The sequence below is a fragment of the Saccopteryx bilineata genome, chromosome X (genome assembly GCF_036850765.1).
Source record: "Saccopteryx bilineata isolate mSacBil1 chromosome X, mSacBil1_pri_phased_curated, whole genome shotgun sequence".
Taxonomy (NCBI): domain Eukaryota; kingdom Metazoa; phylum Chordata; class Mammalia; order Chiroptera; family Emballonuridae; genus Saccopteryx; species Saccopteryx bilineata.
This window is the reverse complement of record NC_089502.1, coordinates 113247406-113258356: the sequence shown is the minus strand read 5'-3', so window position 1 is coordinate 113258356 and position 10951 is coordinate 113247406. Positions and strand designations below refer to the sequence as shown.

At 44.0% G+C, this 10951-nt stretch overlaps 1 non-coding gene and 1 pseudogene across 1 annotated transcript; one reads left to right on the top strand and one right to left on the bottom strand.

Annotated features, from left to right (window-relative positions):
* Positions 1-6840: 6840 nt before the first annotated feature.
* On the top strand, positions 6841-9187 carry LOC136317786 (dnaJ homolog subfamily B member 6-like; annotated as a pseudogene).
* Positions 9188-10639: 1452 nt separating this feature from the next.
* On the bottom strand, positions 10640-10715 carry TRNAA-CGC (transfer RNA alanine (anticodon CGC)). Its single transcript has one exon. It is a non-coding gene; the product is annotated as a tRNA-Ala (tRNA).
* Positions 10716-10951: the final 236 nt, after the last annotated feature.

Here is a 10951-nt window from a genome sequence, read left to right as displayed (position 1 = left end):
CATAGGGTCATGTCTATGATCCCACACTCAAGCCGACAATCCTGTGCTCAAGCTGGTGAGCCCATGGTCAAGCCAGTGACCTCGGGGTTTTGAACCTGGGGCCTCTGCATCCCAGTCCAATGTTCTATCCATTGTGCGACTGCCTGCCTAGTCAGGCTCTTTTTTCTCTCTCCTTCTTTCCTTCCCTTTCCTTTCCTTCCCTTCCCTTCCCTTCTTTGCCAGAAATGTTAACACTGCTTAAGTAGATAAATTAGAAAAATATTTTTTTTCTAAGTGATATTTTTGTAGGGAGACACTTAAGTGCTCTCACATTGTAGGGGAAGAGTTTGCTTAAGGGGTCATAGTTCCCTGATATTTGATGGTTTCAGGCAAGGGGCCAAGAAAAACTTTAATCTCTACATAGACCACTCACCTCTTTCTTGAAAGTACCCAAGGAAAGTGTTTCCTAAGAGAAAGAAGCTAGATATTTTTGTCTCCTTCAACCCCAATGCAGAACTCTAGTTAGTTGGACTGGCATATCCAGAAGGATTCTTTTCCCCAATTAGGAAGGTTTAAGTAGCTTTAATGTTTCACAGCAGGCTATAAGACATACCCTATGCATTTTGTCTCATTGCCAACATCCAACTCTTGAAATTACAAGACCAATGGGAGGAAAAGTTCAACTACCTGTTCTATGGGGAACATTTTCCACCTTTAAAGGGCATACTGTGGATTAAATTTGGCCCTAAAATCTGATCAACTGGGCATGGACACCTTGAAGTATGGAGAAGGCCCCAGGATTTGTGAAAGGAAGGAGAGTGATCTTCTTCAGCCTCCAAAATCATACAGCTTTCTTAGTACCAGGGGTTACAGGGGAGAAAAGATTCTAATTCCTCTGCTTAAATATTGCTCTCACTTTTTAGGCCTTAGAATTCCTTGGAACTACTTTAAATTCACCTCCCAGACCGAATTCGTTCTCTAATTTCTCTGGAGAACTGATTCTGAAGGAAAGACAAGCAAGGTTTCCATTAGGTCCCAGAGAACTATTCAGGTAGGGCAGGGATCTTCGTAACCTGGCAGGGCTAACTGAAACTACAGGAGGAAACATATATCACATTCCCAGCACCCTGGTATCAAGGACATGTTTTCAAAGGGAAATAATGTTTATGCTAAAATGTCATCTTTTAGATAGCACTGTGATTTGGCATCTAATACTGACGAATGCCATATTGTCTAAACCAGCACTATCCATTCAGTGTGGTAGCAACTAACCACTGTGACTACTGAGCACTTGAAATGTTCCTAGTTGAGATGTGGTGTAAGTGTGTGAAACACACATCAGTTTTCCAAGACTTAGTACAAAAAAAAGATGAAAAATATTTTTTATATTGATGCTATGTTGAAATGATAATATTTTGGGTCTATTGGGCTAAATAAAATGTATTATGAAAATTAATTTTACTTCTTTCTAATAACATTTTATTTTATTTATTTTATTTATTTTTCTGAAGTGAGAAGTGGGGAGACATAGAGACAGACTCTTGCATGCGCCTGACCAGAATCCACCTGGCAAGCTGACCAGAGGGCGGTGCGCTGCCCATCTGGACCTTTGCTCTGTTGCAACCCGAGCCATTCTAGCACATGAGGAGGAGGCCATGGAGCCATCCTCAGTGCCCAGGCCAACTTTGCTCCAGTGGAGCCTTGGATACAAGAGGGGAAGAGAGAGATAGAGAGAAAGGAGGGGGGGGGGTGGAGAAGCAGATGGTTGCTCCTCCTATGTGCCCTGGTTGAGAATCAAACCTGGGACTTCCACAGGCTGGGCCGATGCTCTACTGCTGAGCCAACTGGCCAGGGCCTCTAATAACTTTTTAAATGTGGTTATTAAAAAATTTAAAATGACATTTGTGGTTTGTTTTGTACAAGACAGAGCCATTCTAGACACTTGGATTGATAGATACACTGAAGATCTGCTTTTCTGTGGACAACACTAAGTGCACCAGAGAAATGGAGGATAGGGCAGGTCTGCTTCTAAGATGGCATTTCTCTCCCCTCATGTCAGGCACATTGTATTCACAGTAAGAACCTGTACTCCTCACTCCATCATTTCTGTATTCAGAGAGAATATCCTGAGCAATGGAGAAATCATTTTTCTAGATAGTGGTTCTCAAATTTGTTTTCCCATTAGAATCACCTGAGGGACTTTAAAAGCTTTTGAAGTCAGGCTACACCCCAGACAAAGTAAACATTACTGTCTGGGCATGGGACCCAGGTGTCTGATTTTTTTTTAAAGTTCCTCAGATGATTACAATGTACCAGGCTCGCCAGCATTCCAGGAAATCTCACTTTATAAGCAAAGGCAGGTGCTAGGGAACTAACAATAGGTGAATCTTTTATCACATACGTTTCTCTAAAGAAAGCAGGGTCACGGATTTCCTCCGTTGTGCTCAGATGTCTGAATAAAATATAGTTTCTTTATATTCTGGAATGCATTTAAACTTTCTCATTATTTCCTATCACTGTTTGGAAAAACAATAACAACACCAAAACCAACCAACCAAGCAAACAAAAAGACAAAAACCAACATTGTTAAGTGTGGTGTTTCCATCTCTGTTAAACAGAATAGTGTATTTGGAAAAAGTGCACATCTTAGACTTAAAATGCTCTCTTTCAGAATACTTTCCCACCGTATTCCTTCACCTGAGTGTGGCACAGGGACTGTGTACAACCTCATGGCATAGGGGCAGCTAGACTTTCTTGCCTAAGGCTGGTCTTGGGGCCAGGTCAAGCCAGTGTTTCCTCACATCTGAGCTCTACACATCCTGCTGGAGTCTGCAGCCAAATTCTGCAGCTGGTGTGTCCTGTCCTCTGCTTGTCTCCTTGGCCTTCCTCTGCTCACTACCAGCTGCACATGCCAGAGTCCACAGCATTGTGTCTTGGGAGAGGGCACAGGGAAGGTTTTCAGCCCAGCCACACATGGCACCTCCCCTAGGTAACGCTGGGCTTCTGGAGGTAACCCTGCCCTCTCTCTGTCGGCCCTCTCCTTCTCCTTGGTAATGTGTGAGTCAGTGGGGCCCTAGAGAAGCGTCCTTCAGAGTCACCAATGGGAGGATGGGAAAAGCCCCTGAGCCTTTGGTATTCTCTCAGCTGATTCAACATGACCCTCCCCAGGCTTAGGTCAGGATACAGGGGCTCCCTCATCCCACAATCACCCATGACCCACTGCCTACTTCCTCTCCCTCATGGCCTGCGTTTATCTGGGGCAGCAAATCTCCAGTTCCAGATGCCCCATGCGAAAGGGTGACCTCTCTGCTCTGCAAGAGCGATGTGCCCTCAAACCTTGAGATTTGATTTTAATGTGAGCCAAAGGCACTTTGGGTATGTTTCTCTCACAGCAAAGCCTGGCATTCAACATCATGGCTTCAAATCAGAAAATCTTCTTTTAGTTAACATCAAATGGAAACACAACCTTCTCCCGGATTTAACCCAAATTACAGCCCTCCATTCCCTCACCTGAGGCTGATGCTGCCTCAGTGTGAGTACGGACAGGGGCAGCCACTTGGAAATGCAAAAGAGAAAGGTTCATAAATATGCATTTAAAGGTATGCTTATTAGTCTTATTATAAGTGTACAGGAATAGTACTGAGTGCCAGTAGCAGTTCTGTGTGCTTTACATGAATTAAATCACCTTAATCCTGATCACCACCTAATGAAGAAGCAGGCACAGAGAGGTTAAGTAACTTGCCCAAAGTCACACAGCTGACAAGTCAACAAGGGATTTGATCTAGACCAGCTCCAGAGTCTGTGATCTGAGCTCTTCTCTCCTCCCACAAGGTCCTTTCCCCTGCATGCTCCCCACTGCTCTTCCTGGGGGTCACAGGGATGAACTGCTACATGAAGAATTCTTTTGACGTGAGTCTCAGGAGTCTCACTACTGAAGTGCTCTTTGGAAGGGGTTGGAGTGCAATATTAGAAAGTAAGTAACTGTGCAGGAAGATTACTTCAGTTGAGTTTATTGTCAATCATTAGAGCTTTCCCCCCAACACTGAGTAATTTCTCACTGTGGGGTTCAGGTTCTTTGTTTCAGGCTCACTTGTATTCCGGGCACTTCCATTAACTCAGTGTGGCTTGTTATACAGTGCGCACACCCACACGCCTTAGCCTTGCTGATTGCTGCCTCCTATTTTCTTCTCTTTAGCAATATTACTCAATCCTGCACAATTCACACCATCTTTGGATGCAGTTATATAATATGTTGCTTTCTGTGTCCTACATGTGTGCTTTATTTCCTCAACCTCAGTATAAACTCTCTGAGGTAGGGAGCTGTGCCCCATATTAGACTCTCAGCGCCCACAGGTCCTAGCACAGCAGGGAGTGCAAAGTTGTCGCCCAGAAAATACTTGTGGAGTGATTCACTTGGGGAAAGATACATTACCATCTCCACGTCTTCATTATTAATTCAGCTCCATTCCCTACTTACTTGTTGCACAAATCCTGAAACTTACATTGAATCCTGCTTCCTTTATATTTCAAATGTGTGCACTGGGCTCTAGCTACACTGCCATGGTTGCACTTAGAGCAGCACTGGGTGTTCCTTACTGACTGACTTTGCGATAGGTGCATTCACGCCTTTATGTCTCGGTCCCCGCTAATGCACTAGGGGAATATAATTGTACTATTTCATAAGGAGGGTGTGAGGACCAGATGAGATAAATCACATTCACGGTTAGACTAATGCCTGGCAGGTTGTAAACACTCAGTAAATGTCAGCTACAAAGAAAGGATGCGTGTTCCCCTTTACCTTTTAATCTCTTCTAATACCATCTTGTTTTTATACATAGTTTATGTTTACACAAACATGGAAAACACATATTTCCCACATTTCGTTTTCTTTTTTAAGGTTTTACTGATTCACTTTTGAGAGGGAAGAAAGAAAGGAGGGAGGGAAGGAGGAGCTGGAAGCATCAATTCCCATATGTATCTTGAAGAGGAAGTCTGGGGCTTTGAACTGGGTACTTCAGCATTAGAGCTCAATGCTTTATCCCCTGCGCCATCACAGGTCAGGCCTCAAATATTTTCAAATATTTTCAATTGTTTATCCATTCACTCATTTCCTCACATTGTTCAGAGATATGACTTCCCATCTGACCCTTCGACAGTCACACTCTCCTAGGACACCAGGAGGCAGTGTTTGCTCAGCCAACTACATAATATTGCCAGTTTGCTTTGCCCTGGGGTCCAGCCTGAGTTAAGGATGCTGTTTTGAGAACTCGCATTTGTTCTACTTTTCTCTTTCTCCTCTGCTTTCCTTATTCTGTGCCTGCCTGTTTCTTTCTTCCCACTTCTTTCTCCTTCCAATCTTGACCCACCTCCGTTATACAGTTAACCACTTCCTCAGATATTCACCTTGCAGAAATATGGTTGAAGTTTCTGAATCATTCTCAGCACAACGTTCCATGAAATTCCTGATAGCTTATAAGCCAGTGACACAAAGCTGTGTTTGCCATCCCAGGCAGAGCAAATTTCTGGGTTCCAGTGTGGCATGACTGTCCTCCATTCCCACGGCTTTGCTTTACATGATTTTGCTTACTTCTGCTCAACAACAGTCTGAAAAAATTTAAACAGAAATTTTCAGAAACAATTCAAAAAATATTTTGAGGAAAAGGATAGACTATATTCAAATAATTTTAATCACAGTATGTCATTATAATTGTTCTATTTAATTACTAATTATTGTTCATCTCTGAATGTGCCTAACTTATAAATTAAACTTCCTCATAGTTATGTTTATAAACGGAAAACATTGTATACATAGGGCTCCGGTACTATCCATGGTTTCAGGCACCCACGGGGGGGGGGGGTCTCAGAACAAACCACCGAGGACAGGGAGGGACTACTGGCTATGGGCGCTCCCCAGGCTTTCCCTCCTGCGTTTAGCTGCTTCCTAGAGGCACTGCTGAGGACTCTCCACCATTTCCTCTTCCTTGATATGAGATCTCGGCCAAGTATGAATAAAAACAGCAGCTATCCTCAGGGAGCCCATTCCCAGTGCTAGGCATTTTGTGATTCCCGTGCATCCTCTCATTTCATCTTCAAAACAGGGCTGAGAAGTAGCAGTTACACATGTGGAAACCATGGCTGATGTTAAACAATCAGTCAAAGTCAGGCAGCCAGGAAGCCAAAGAGCTGGGGTTCAGAACTGGCCCTTTAATTTTAAGTCCCTTGCTCTTAACCTCCCACTCCCTTGAGGCCCTCCAAAACATCACATGCCCTTGCCTCAGCAGCTAGAAAAAGAACAATGCCATCACCCTCTTGGCCACCCACACACACAGTTCCCAGGTGTCACTCCCTCTCAACACCCGCCAGTCCCAACTCTGCTGGACAATCAGAGTTGGAGACTTGACCTGCCAGCCTGTCAAGGCTGCGGTCCTTTCCTCTGGGGTCCTATCTCCAACAAGCAGGGAAAGAGCCACAATAATACCCAGATAGGAAGTCAACCCAGTGGCCATGGGCAGTTGAGCATACGGTGAGGTAGGTGACTCGGGCTGTCTGCTGTGCTGAGCAGCCAGATGAACGTGGGCATTGGGAGAAAATACACAGCATGGCTTAGGAGGGAGCGTGTCCTCTGATTCAGAGCTGAGGTTTGGTTTCTCCCAGTCATCAGCAGTTCCCCCACACCACAGGGAAGGGCCAGCTCAATAACTCAGAAATAAAGAACTTCTCCTTTGAGCAGCTGTGGAGGTAAAGATAGGGGCCAGCTCTTCTGTAGGCTGGGTGAGCTACATGGACAAACCATTTCTGGGATGTGAGGCTTCCTGCAGAGACAGGTCCAGATTCTCTCTGAGCACTGGGGACAGATCCGACATGTCAGCTGTTCCAGGTTTTGGTGCATTTACATCCCTGTCCAATGAAGAAGAGAGGAAGGAGCTGATTGCCCTGATTGTTCTGGTTCTCCGCATGGTCAATTTTGTTGGTCTGAAAATGGGTAGTCCTGGAAACTGTGGGAGGCTTGTCCTGGAAGGGCTCCACTCATCTGGTGCTGGGATGCATGTAACCCACATGCGTATTCCATCACCTGTGGGTAACAAACCATTCATGGTCCCAAAATGAATTGAATGAGTCACAAGCACAATTTTCTTTTAAAAAGGAAGTAGACTGAAATTGAATACAAAGGAAAATACCAGAGTTCCTTATATATCTCAAGTCATTATTCTTTAGAAATTTTTCAGCTTTATACATTTATGGTTGTACTGGGTCACAATATAAGAGGTAGTCTAAGTCTAATTGTGGCTGTGGTCAAAATGTTGGTAAACCACTGCTAATCCGAGTCTCATTTTGACAAGGAAAATCGTACTTTTTCTCACAGGGCATCTGTAGTAGTCAAACACTGACCACAACTCAAACAGCCATCAACAGCAGAAGAGAAGAGTAAGGTGCAGCATAGTTATAGGATGGACATATTATATATCATATGTCCCCATTTATAAGACGCACCTTTTTCCAAAAATATTGCAGTCTGAAAACTGGGTGCATTTTATTTAGCGGTTGTAGATTTTTTACTTGCATTTCTCACTTTTTCGCACTTGTTTTTGCACTCATTCTTGAAGGCAGTGACTCGTCATCAGTCACAGACAGGACAAGCTAATGGGATGGGAGTTTTGACAGTGATGAGGAGTTGTATGAAATTTATGATGAATAAAACTTGAGTTCAATAACTAGACGTAATACATTTTTTTTTCAAAATTCGGGTCCCAAAATTAAGATGTATCTTATAGGTGGGAACATCTTCTACATGGGAAAATATGATATATACAGCAAAGAAAGTGAATGAACTATAGTTATATGCAGCAACATAGATTAATCTTAGTAACATTGTTTTGAACATAAGAAAAAATAATGCCACCTGTATGAGCAACTTATATAAAATTTTAAAAGGCAAAATTAAACTCTATGACTTAGCTATGAACCCACAGGTGGTAAAATTTGAAAGGAAAGTGATAGTTACCTGAAACCAGGCTCCTGGTTCCTCCTGGAAGGCAGAGGTGGGAGCGGAGTCAGGAAGGAACATGCCAAGTGCAGGATACAAGGGAACTGGCTGTGTTGTTTCTTAACCCTGCTGGGGTCACATGGGTTTCAGTTTAAAATCAGTAGTTAAGTTACAGTCTATGTTATATTGACTTCCAGCTATGCTTGTTTCATAAGTTTCAAGATTTTAAAACACAGTTATCAAATTTGTATCTATTCTCCATCTATATTTTTATTAGTTTCTGCTAAGCATCTCCTCAAGGAAAGGTTCAGAGAAACGATTATGCAAATGAACTGTCAGGGCCTATTACTGCTAGACCAGCAATGCTCAACACAGATGTCAGTAACAGGTTGCTGGAGAAAGGAGAAAGGACAGCGTGAGGAGCCCCCACAGCGCAGGAGCCAGGAGACTGGGCCACCTGGCAGCCTCCTCTTCTGCCACTGGTTCCCTTACCTCAACCCCTTGCAACAGCTGGTTAATTCTTGGTTCATTGCTGTGAAGTTGTAGGTGGGCAGAGACCTGCCTCAGCCGAGGGTATTTAAGAGGTACCACAAACTGGCACTGAAGTGTCGTCCATGTGAATATCCAGAATATAAGGTAGAAGTAGGAAAAAAATTCAAAGTCGCCGAGGCATATGAGGCGCTATCCAATGCTAAGAAACTGGACATCTATTACAAATATGGCAAAGAAGGATTAAATGGAGGAGGAAGTCATTTGGACAGCCTGTTTGAATTCGGCTTCACAGTCTGGAAGCCAGATGATGTGTTCGAGGGAATGTTTTGGTGGAAGGGACCCGTCTTCATTAGACTTCTTCAAAGACACGTTTGACAACTTCCTTCGGAATCTGAGAGTCCCCCAAGCAAGCAGGGGCCGTGGTACAGGCTATTCTTCTCTGCCTTCTGTCTTTTACATCTTTTGCAGGAGGGTTTTATTTTTTGAGTCAGGATTTAAATCTCTAGGTCATTAGGTCATCGGAGACTCACTTCACTTTTTTCCACTGCAAATGATGGTATTGGGATAGGAAAATTCAAATCTATGTTTAGTTCTATCACAATAGTTAATGGCAGAAAAATCACTACAAAGAAAATTAGCGAGACTGGTCAAGAAGGAGTGGATGTTGAAGATGGCTAGTTAAAGTCAAGGACAAATGGTAAGGAGCAGCTGCAGTGCTCACATATCAAGTAATTCGACACAGGTGTCTATCAGAAATGTTAACCTTAAGTTTCATTTGAAGATTCACAGGAACATTTTTTTTTGAAGATTTCAAACGAACTTGGCTTTCAGGATAGGTATACTCAATCTGAAGTTTATACACAGCTCATCAAAGCCGTTTGTCATAAACGTTTGACTTGATTGTTGGGACCACATTATAGGACATTTTCTTTGTCTTTAAAGGTGTAAATCTCTATATTCCCTTTTCCTTTTTATTAACTGTATTCCAAGATGGCCATTACTTCCAAACACTAACACCAGCACGGACCTGCTTTCCATAGTGTTTGAAATGTGAGCTATGTAGTGTCAGCCTGCTATAAAGTTCGTGTTGCCAGGACAAATCTTTCACAAAAGTCACTTCAATTTTTTTTTTTCATTTTTCTGAAGCTGGAAACGGGGAGAGACAGTCAGACAGACTCCCGCATGCGCCCGACCGGGATCCACCCCGCACGCCCACCAGGGGCGACGCTCTGCCCACCAGGAGGCGATGCTCTGCCCATCCTGGGCGTCGCCATGTTGCGACCAGAGCCACTCTAGCGCCTGAGGCAGAGGCCACAGAGCCATCCCCAGCGCCCGGGCCATCTTTGCTCCAATGGAGCCTTGGCTGCGGGAGGGGAAGAGAGAGACAGAGAGGAAGGCGCGGCGGAGGGGTGGAGAAGCAAATGGGCGCTTCTCCTGTGTGCCCTGGCCGGGAATCGAACCCGGGTCCTCCATACGCTAGGCCGATGCTCTACCGCTGAGCCAACCGGCCAGGGCCACTTCAATTTTTAAAAAATATTTAGTCATGAAATATATTAAGGCATCAATGCTAATACATTTCTGCTTTAATTTAAATTGAGGGTGTTTTCTAGATGGGCATTAATGCTGGATACTTAGTAAGTTTTGACAATTATTTGAAAATAGTTAATCTTAGGTTTAAAAGATATAACTGGTAAACTGGGTCTTGGTCATTGGCTTAAACAAAGGAAATAAAAAAAGAAGAAAAAAAATCTCAGTGACAATGGAAGTGTTCTATATCTGTGTAATCCAACAAGGAAGCCAATAGCCAGGTGTGGCTATTGAGCACTAGAAATATGGCAAGCACATAGGAGAAATAAATTTTATTTTTTATTTTTTTGTATTTTTCTGAAGCTGGAAATGGGGAGAGACAGTCAGACAGACTCCCGCATGCGCCTGACCTGGATCCACCTGGCACGCCCACCAGGGGGCGACACTCTGCCCACCAGGGGGCGATGCTCTGCCCCTCCTGGGTGTTGCTCTGTTGCTATCGGAGCCACTCTAGCACCTGGGGCAGAGGCCAAGGAGCCATCCCCAGCGCCCGGGCCATCTTTGCTCCAATGGCACCTTGGCTGCAGGAGGGGAAGAGAGAGACAGAGAGGAAGGAGAGGGGGAGGGGTGGAGAAGCAGATGGGCGCTTCTCCTGTGTGCCCTGGCCAGGAATCAAACCCGGGACTTCTGCACGCGAGGCCGACGCTCTACCACTGAGCCAACCGGCCAGGGCCGAGAAATAAATTGTAAACTTCACTTACATTTAATTAATTTAAATCTAAAAACCCACAGGTGGCTAGTGGCAACCCTATTGAACATACTGGTCTAGATCTATTTACTTTAAATAATCAAACATACTAATGCTTTGGTTTTAGACCAACCTAAATTCCAATACTACCTCTGTTACTACCACCACAAGACTTTAGATGGGGTACTTGGTTTTCCTAATCCTCAGTATACTCATCTGTA